Source organism: Mytilus californianus, unplaced genomic scaffold, assembly GCF_021869535.1.
Source record: "Mytilus californianus isolate M0D057914Y unplaced genomic scaffold, xbMytCali1.0.p SCAF_6, whole genome shotgun sequence".
Classification (NCBI taxonomy): Eukaryota; Metazoa; Mollusca; class Bivalvia; order Mytilida; family Mytilidae; genus Mytilus; species Mytilus californianus.
In genome coordinates, this window is record NW_026262712.1 from 16,080,617 (window position 1) to 16,089,241 (window position 8,625).

At 29.9% G+C, this 8,625-nt stretch overlaps 1 long non-coding RNA gene across 1 annotated transcript; it reads right to left on the minus strand.

The window, feature by feature from the left end:
- Positions 1-543: 543 nt before the first annotated feature.
- On the minus strand, positions 544-8,231 carry LOC127705415 (uncharacterized). Its single transcript, XR_007983871.1, has 4 exons — positions 8,117-8,231; positions 5,480-5,587; positions 3,049-3,226; positions 544-674 (listed from the first exon to the last, which is right to left on the minus strand). It is a non-coding gene; the product is annotated as an uncharacterized LOC127705415 (long non-coding RNA).
- Positions 8,232-8,625: the final 394 nt, after the last annotated feature.

Genomic DNA, 8,625 nt, shown 5'->3' on the forward strand with positions numbered 1-8,625 from the left:
GTTCCACAGTTATTGTCTGGAAACTAGAAAATGCTTATTTTTGGCCCCTTTTTGGCCCCTAATTCCTTAACTGGTGGTACCATAACCCCCAAAATCAATCCCAACCTTCCTTTTGTGGTATTTAACCTTATGGTAAAATTTCAACTAAAATTAGAGTGCGAAAACCAATGTGTCTTCGGATGACGACGACGACAACGTCATACCAATATACGACCGCAAAAATTTTTTGCGGTCATATAAAAATTAAACTAGACAACTTCAACAAATTTCTTTGAAAATTTTTTTTTAGTATGAAATATGTTGCAAAAAATTGTAGATGACAAAATGATATGATTTCTCTGGGTTTTCATCACCACTGTGTTTGACATAAGTTTGACTGTATATAATTATGTTTACTACATACTGTGAAAATAAAAATCTTAAATTCTTTAAATTTGGTGCTCCTGCGAAAATACATGTTTTTAATCAAGAAGGCTTGTTTCGGACCCTTAAATAAAAACACTTACACAGGAAGATGAAATGAAAAAAAATATATATAAACATACTGTTTCCTCAATTTCGCCAGCCTCTTCTCTTGACATTCTATCTAAAATATCATCATAGTACTTCAAACCAACTTCTTGTTGATGTGTCAACTTTGCTTTTGTTTTGAGATCTTCTAGTGTTCTAAATCCCTTTTAAGAATAACAATACAAATCTTGATATAATATCATTTTCAAAAATGTTTGAAATTCAGTTTTAATCATAATACTGTAAAGTAGGAAATGTTTGTTAGACGCTTAACTCCAGTGATGTGGCAGTGTTAAACTAGTGTTGTGAGATCACAATCCTCTTTCAAGTCATGATCAGTGGAATAACAAAAGTTACATAAAAGAACATACAATAAGATCTTAAGTAGCATTCTTATGACATATAAGCCTAAGTCAAATTGAACTGCTATTATTAGCTGTTTTTAGCTGTTATTTACCAGTTATTCATATTTTTAGCAGTCCATCTAATAGCAGTCTGAAAAACTGCCTTGTTTCACCATTTCTTAGCATTCACCTGTAGCAGTTTGGATACCTTAAAACTGATGTCAATTTGTCAATTGGACAGCAGTTATGACAGCAGTTCAATAGAAGTTTGGTAGCAGTTTTTGTTTTAATCTTTGTTTAAAATGCTTGGATCTGGTTTTGTTTTCAGCTTGATAGTAAACCTTCATTTGAAGATTATTTGATCATTTTCAAATGTGCATTTTGGCTCCAAGCTGTAGTAAATACTTGCTGGTGAAAAACAGTATTTATGTCAATTATAAAGTTTAATTTACTATAATAGGCTTAATGGAATACTTTCACAAACCTGCAGTACAGTAAGTTGAAGTTACAGTTAATGCATGTGTATTTTCTGGACACAATTAAATTTTGTAGGGGAAAACAGAAATCATACAAACAGCCCAAAAAAAGGGGATAGTTATTTATTCACATAGAATATCTGATTTTTACAGGATTGTAATAAAATACTAGCATATACTTACAGTGCAAGATATTATTTGAAAATAGAAATATGAATATCTTAATATAATTTTGTAAAAAAAAACAAAAACAAATCATATTCAAGAGTTGAAAAAGGGGAGGGGGAATATTAGGAAAACCTAGGCCGCAAATAGCTGATTGTTTAATATTGACCAAACAATCCATTTAATGAAGTTAACATGGTTAATATCGAAACATAATATATAACCTGTAGTAAGAAAAATATTTCTTTAAATTTAAAAGAGAAAGAGAGATAACTGTTGTCTTTTGGTCCACATAAAATGTATATACAATGTATATATTTAAGTACGTCCACGATATCTCAGTAGCATGAGTCTGAATCCCTGCCAGAGAAGAACAAAAACTTTGCTTCCGCAAATTTACAGATCTAACATTGTTGGGCTGTTATTTAGACGAACAATGTATATTATATATATTTAGAGAGAGAGAAATTAGTTGTACATTTGGTAATTAAATAATAATTAAAAAGAAATAACTTTTAATCTGAAAATCACTTAGTCAAGGTAATTAATAGTCTCTAGTAACCACTCTTATTGAATTAGTTGCTTTTTATAAGCACTGATATTTAAAGTGCATTCTTAACTGTTCCTATTATTCTGCCACTGACATAATTAATAAGGGGTCTAAGGCCAGATACAGTTCTCACAAAACATATTTACACCCCATTAACAAGTCCGTTATTGGATTAAAATCAAGTCATTTGATTGCAGTTAGTCTGCTCAAATTACAAATTTAAGTTAGTACAACTTTTTGAAATTTCAACAAGACTTACAGTAAAATATTTCTGCATTCATAACTTGTACCCTGTATATTCATGTACCTTTGTATTCATACTTTTGACAGACACGATAGCATTCCATAGCAGTTATTAGCAGTTTTTAAAACCATATTAGGATGTACAACTTAGCAGCTTGTATGAATATTCATTATTGATAGCTATTATTATAGCAGTTCTCATGAATATTCAGAGAAGATAGCAGTTTTGGGGCATCTCATTTAAATTTTTCGTCAAAAATAACTGCAAAATAACTGTAACAGCTAAATAAACTGCTACGGAATGCTATTGGAATGCTATTGGAATGCCTATATGCAAAATAACCATTGACTTGAATTTGGCAACTGTGAATGCTAATGAACTGCTAAAGAACAGCTGGCAAGTAAGAACTGTGAATGCTAATTAACTGCTTAAGAACTGCTGTCCTCTTTGACTTGGGAGTCAATGGTATAACAATTCATTAAGTACTTCAAAGACATACGTAAATTATATGATATCAAAATATCGACTATTACAGGGTGCCTCTTAATCTACTCTAGGAGATGTCATGGTCTTGCTATAAGGTGTATCTGTAATGTTAATCAATGAAAACCTTAAAACAACACTTTTTTTGAAACAACAGTTAAGATGAAAAACAGCAATAAAGTGTTGTTCCATTATATACTAGTATTGTTTATTTTTTAGTACATCTAACTAATATCTAGTCTATACCAACTTGATAAACATGGTATAATACAACACCTGCTGATACCACTGTCGACTTGTTACAGCCCCAGCACCCCAAACATTGGTAAAATTCCAAAGTTTTTATCTCCTCGTTGGATTTAAATTCATCTAACTTCCGTAATCCACCACTTTCTATAATTTCCCAAATTTTATCAGCCAGCTTTGCTCCAATGGCTGGTAAAGCCTTTGCTTCCTATAATGAAACAAATAAGACATTCTTTATAGAAGGTCTGGATGGGGTTTTATTCATTTCTGAATTCTTTAATTTTGTAGGGCATTTTTCTCTATTCTTTAATTTATTTCCACATAATTCTCTTTTCTTTATAATTTAGGTCCCAATGATTTTGCATTCTGTATTTTTTTTTTGTCTATTTTTATCTAACCTGTATTTTTTTTATCCCTTATTATGTATCTTTTGTCCATTATTGTCTATTCTGTAAACCCCATCCAGAACCTCATTATAGGTATAAATGTTGACACATGGTATTGTCCCTTCCTGCACTTTTTGCATGCCAACTTCAAAAGGTCCAATGGTCAATTGCTCACCTGAAAAATGTACCTCTAAACTGCTCAAGAGAAGATAACTTCTAACAAAATTAACCTTGGTTAGTGGATCTATCTGTTTTATTGTTTATCTTTTACAAACAAATATATTCTTTATTTTTTTACAAAAAAATATATCCTTTATACATACTGTAAATTCAGATATTATTGCATGCATTTATAAATGAGATTTTTGGAGAATTGAGAAAAATGTGAGATTAATTTCTGCGATTTCAGGGATATCTGCATACTGATATATGTATCAGATATTAGAATGCGAGTCCTTATTATTGTAATACTCACCAAGTCAAATTCACATCAAGAGAAACCTCGCAAAAATTTCTGAATATACAGCAGTTATTGATGTCTAAAAAAAAAACTATAACCAGATTGGTCCTTAACGTTGAAGACTCGAACAATGAAATCTAGGATCCCTATGTCTGGCTTGCACTACATTAATGTTGTATTGTAAACTCAACAAAAATGTAACTTGATACAACTTTTTCAACCTCCACATTGAAATAACAAGCTATCCCTATCTCTTATTGTTCAATACCCCACATCACCTTTTGTTCATTTTTAGAAAAGGTGCAGGATATGTACCAAATGCCACACAGACAGATGGTTGTATACCACACAGAGAGATGCTTGTCATCATCTAACCCTAGTATTGCCACTTTTTTACATCTTTATGATCATACAATTAAACCCATACTATTATATGGCAGTGAAATATGGGGAATGTTTCGTACTGATTCAGCTGCATGTAAAAGAGATAATGATTATATATTGGAAAAAGTTTTTGGTCAGGATTCCTCTGAAAAAGCTCATAACAAATTTATGAAATATATTCTTGGTGTAAACAGAAAGTCCAGTAACATAGCTGTGATGTCAGAGCTTGGTAGATTTCCTATTTATTTTACTATAATTTTATCAATGTTAAAATATTGTCATAGACTGGAAGGTTTGAAAGAAGGATTATTATTTGATGCATTCATATGTTGTAAACAATTACATATTTCTAATGTAAATACATGGTACTCTAGTATAGATTATATTCAGAGAGAGATTGATTTACCAAATTTTGACCAATCAATTGGTTCTTTATGTCAGTATGTTAAAAATAAACTATGTGAAAGTTATTTAACATTTTGGAATAGACTGAAGTATCAAACAATTAACTCTGAAAAAGGGAAGCTTGGTACTTATTTTTCTATAAAAAATTGTTTTGAAAAAGAAAAATATTTAGAACTACAGGATTTTAAAAAAAGACAGTCAATTTGTAAATTAAGAATAAGTGCTCACTCTTTAAAAATTGAGACAGACAGATAATCAAAAAATATATAGAAAGATCTGAGCGTCTTTGTTCAAATTGCTCACTTGGTAAAGTTGAAGATGAGCTTCATTTTTTGTTAGAATGTCCTCTTTATGATACTCAAAGGGAAGACTTTTTTCAATACATATCTGACAATTGTTATAATTTTAAAAATTTAAATAAATCTTCTAAATTTTTATGGCTCTTGACTCAAGAAAATGTAACTCTTATGGAAAAACTGGGCTGTTATATTTGTGACTGTTTTGAATTAAGGAGATCAGGTATTCATATTGACACTAAGTCAAGTAAATGATTTGAGAATGAATGCATATAATGTAATTTTATTCTTTTATTCACAATATATATGTGGTTTTTGGCTCTGATTCTGACCAATGCTAATATACTAAATATATATTTTCAAGTGACTATTATTGTTGTTGTTACCAATTATGTAAATCAATTGTATCTGATTTTATGCCCTTTATGGGTCCTGTAATTTGGGAAATAAAAATATTCTATTCTATTCTATACTATAATTTAATGACTTATCTTCAACTAGCATTTATTATGATTCTATTAGCAGCATACCTCCCAAGTTGTAATTTGCGTTGGATGTTTCTTAAGAACCTGGATTGCTTTCTGGTATCCAAAAGCTCGCCACTTGTCACTTGTAATTTCATACTTTTTAACCATTTCCTGAATTGTAAATGTTTGTAAACAATGTTGCAAATCAACTAAGCAGCTGGCATTCATTTCTAAGGTTTATACAAATATGGTATAAATCTCAACTCTTTCATACATGCACAAGCATATGAAAGTAAAGTCAATATTGAGTTCTCAACCTTATTCAAACTAACATGTGTCATTGCACATGCTCATATAAGCTTTTTCAAACTGACATGCCCAGTCATGTATGTTAATTCAAATTAACATCATCAATTTGGAAGGAAATGGAGATAAAAAAATTATTAAGCCATATTTTGTGCTATTTAAACTATGCCATTGCTGGAATACAAAATTACCATTGTGGCTGTGGTTAAATCTTTCTAAGCGTTATCATTTCTATTTCATTTTTTTTTCAGATTCTCAAATATATTACAATTTTATGCCCTTTATGGCAAAAATTGTTCTTCAAATAAGTACTATGGAGATAAATCCCCTTTTAAACTTTCTAAAATATAGTGCAATAAAAGAAATTCATTATGTACTAAAGTAAGTCACTGCACTAATTTCATAATGTAATGTAACATTTTAAGTCATTTTTTTTAATAACAAAAAGGACAAAATAATAAACAAATCATAACTCAGAATATCATTTATTTTATTTTCAACTAGTCATGATCTTCATTTAAATTTTGAAATTTATCCTAATAACATGATTAAGCAGCAATTTTGTTTTTAAATGCAAGCACAATTAAATCATCATCATCTGGAGATAATTAGATAAAAAAAATCAAATGTGAGCAGCTGCTCATATGAGCAATCTGATAAAATGCACATGTGAAACAAAAGGTTCACATGGGCATTTGCAAGTGAGGTTTTTAACATGCAAATTAAGTTAGTTTCATATGTGCAATTTTTGTGCTCACAACTCCTCACCTAATTTGCATGTTAAAAACCTCAAGTGCAATCATGTTAGTTGCTATTGTTAGATCTCATGTTAGCATCTTATGTGCAACTTTTTAACACCGTTTGGTAAGGCTACACCCTCTAAAGAGCCTGTGTTGCTTACCTAGGTCTATCTATGTGCAACTGCATCAATAAACAACATTGTAGACTCAAATATTAGTCATAGCTAAAATTTCTCTTTTTGTTGAACTTAATTGTAATGCTGATAATGTTTTCTGTTTACAGTTTCTTTCTTTCTTCTAATGGATACACCAAAAACACAAAAATGGGTAAAAATCATCCTTTCAGGGCAATAACTCCTAATAGAAGAAAACTGACAAATTCATCTACATGTATGCTGACCTATTTGAAGATCTTATCTTGCTGATCATTTTAAAATTTGAAGTTTATATCTATGTTTTATAATACTCATCATAGACACCAGGATTAAAAGTTATAGTTTTATTATTATCATTATTTATTATTATAATTATTGTTTTTAAGATAATATAGGCAAAAGACTATTCTTCAAAATCATATGTGGGGTTAATCATTGTTATTCTTCTGCAAATATTGTAGCAGAATATATTACTTTTTAAAAAATATTAAAGTAATTAGTACAAAAAAAGAAATAGGGTCAATAATTGTGATGTTTATAAAAAAAATTAAATAAGATGGGGTATGATCATGATGATTGCTAAAAATATGACTCTATCATAAAGACAACTCTTTACCAGAGACCAAATGATGTAGAAGATTAGCAACTTTAGGTCACTGTACAGCCTTCAACAGTTAATTTTTGTGACCTAAGAGTATAAAAATAAGGAGAAGTTGTATGATCTTATTATGAAGTATATGAATGACACAAATAATTATGACATCATAATAATTTTAGGGTGACTTTTTTTCCTCTATATACACAATATTTCACATTGTTTCCTTCTTGATTTGTGACTTTTTCTGTGACCTTTTTTCCCTACATTTACCATTATTTGCTTTTTTTCCTTACCAGATTTGTGACTTTTTTCCTTACCAGATTTGTGACTTTTTTTCCTTACCAGATTTGTGACTTTTTTCCTTACCAGATTTGTGACTTTTTTTCCTTACCAGATTTGTGACTTTTTTCCTTACCAGATTTGTGACTTTTTTTCCTTACCAGATTTGTGACTTTTTTCCTTACCAGATTTGTGACTTTTTTTCCTTACCAGATTTGTGACTTTTTTCCTTACCAGATTTGTGACTTTTTTCCTTACCAGATTTGTGACTTTTTTCCTTACCAGATTTGTGACTTTTTTCCTTACCAGATTTGTGACTTTTTTCCTTACCAGATTTGTGACTTTTTTCCTTACCAGATTTGTGACTTTTTTCCATTTTACAGACAATTATACCACATCTTCTTATTTTTATAATAGGTGAATCTTTTGTAAATATTTTTTACTATTTATAAATTTTGGAAGTACACTTAATTAAATCTACATGAATTGACCGTCAGTAACTACAATTAGTATCAGATTGATCTGTGTTATCCTTATAATATTTGAAGATCTGCTTAATATAAATTTACAAAAATGTATGATGCATTGTATATATGGTATGACATGTAGGAGTTATACAAACCTCTAATTTTTCTGTAATATGACTGTTGATATTAGGTATTGGGTTCAAAGAAGACTGTGCACAAACCCAGTTACCTTTCTGAAAAAAATCTAAAAAAGCTGAAATCTACTATGAATAAGTACAAAAACCTCTTTAATTTAAAACTTGTAACAACTGTACAATATATTTTCTCTATTGGATTACCAAGCCACAACTTTACAGGGTTATCACTATATTTTAAACATTTATAATGATTTAATCTTAAACCATCGAGACATACATTAATAAGAAAACATTGTCTGCACTATGCCCAATGCCCTTGACTAGTTGGCCAACTAGCTTTCATTAATTGGATGATGTCATTTCTCATCAGATAAACCTAGGGTTGTGGCACATTTATTATTACACTGTTAGGATGAATTCAAGACATAATAATCTATGTTTTCCCATTCAGGTACTATTAATACTTTGCCAATCCTGATACTAGTACTATAAATGTCTCTAGTAATATGTATACTTCTATAGGATGT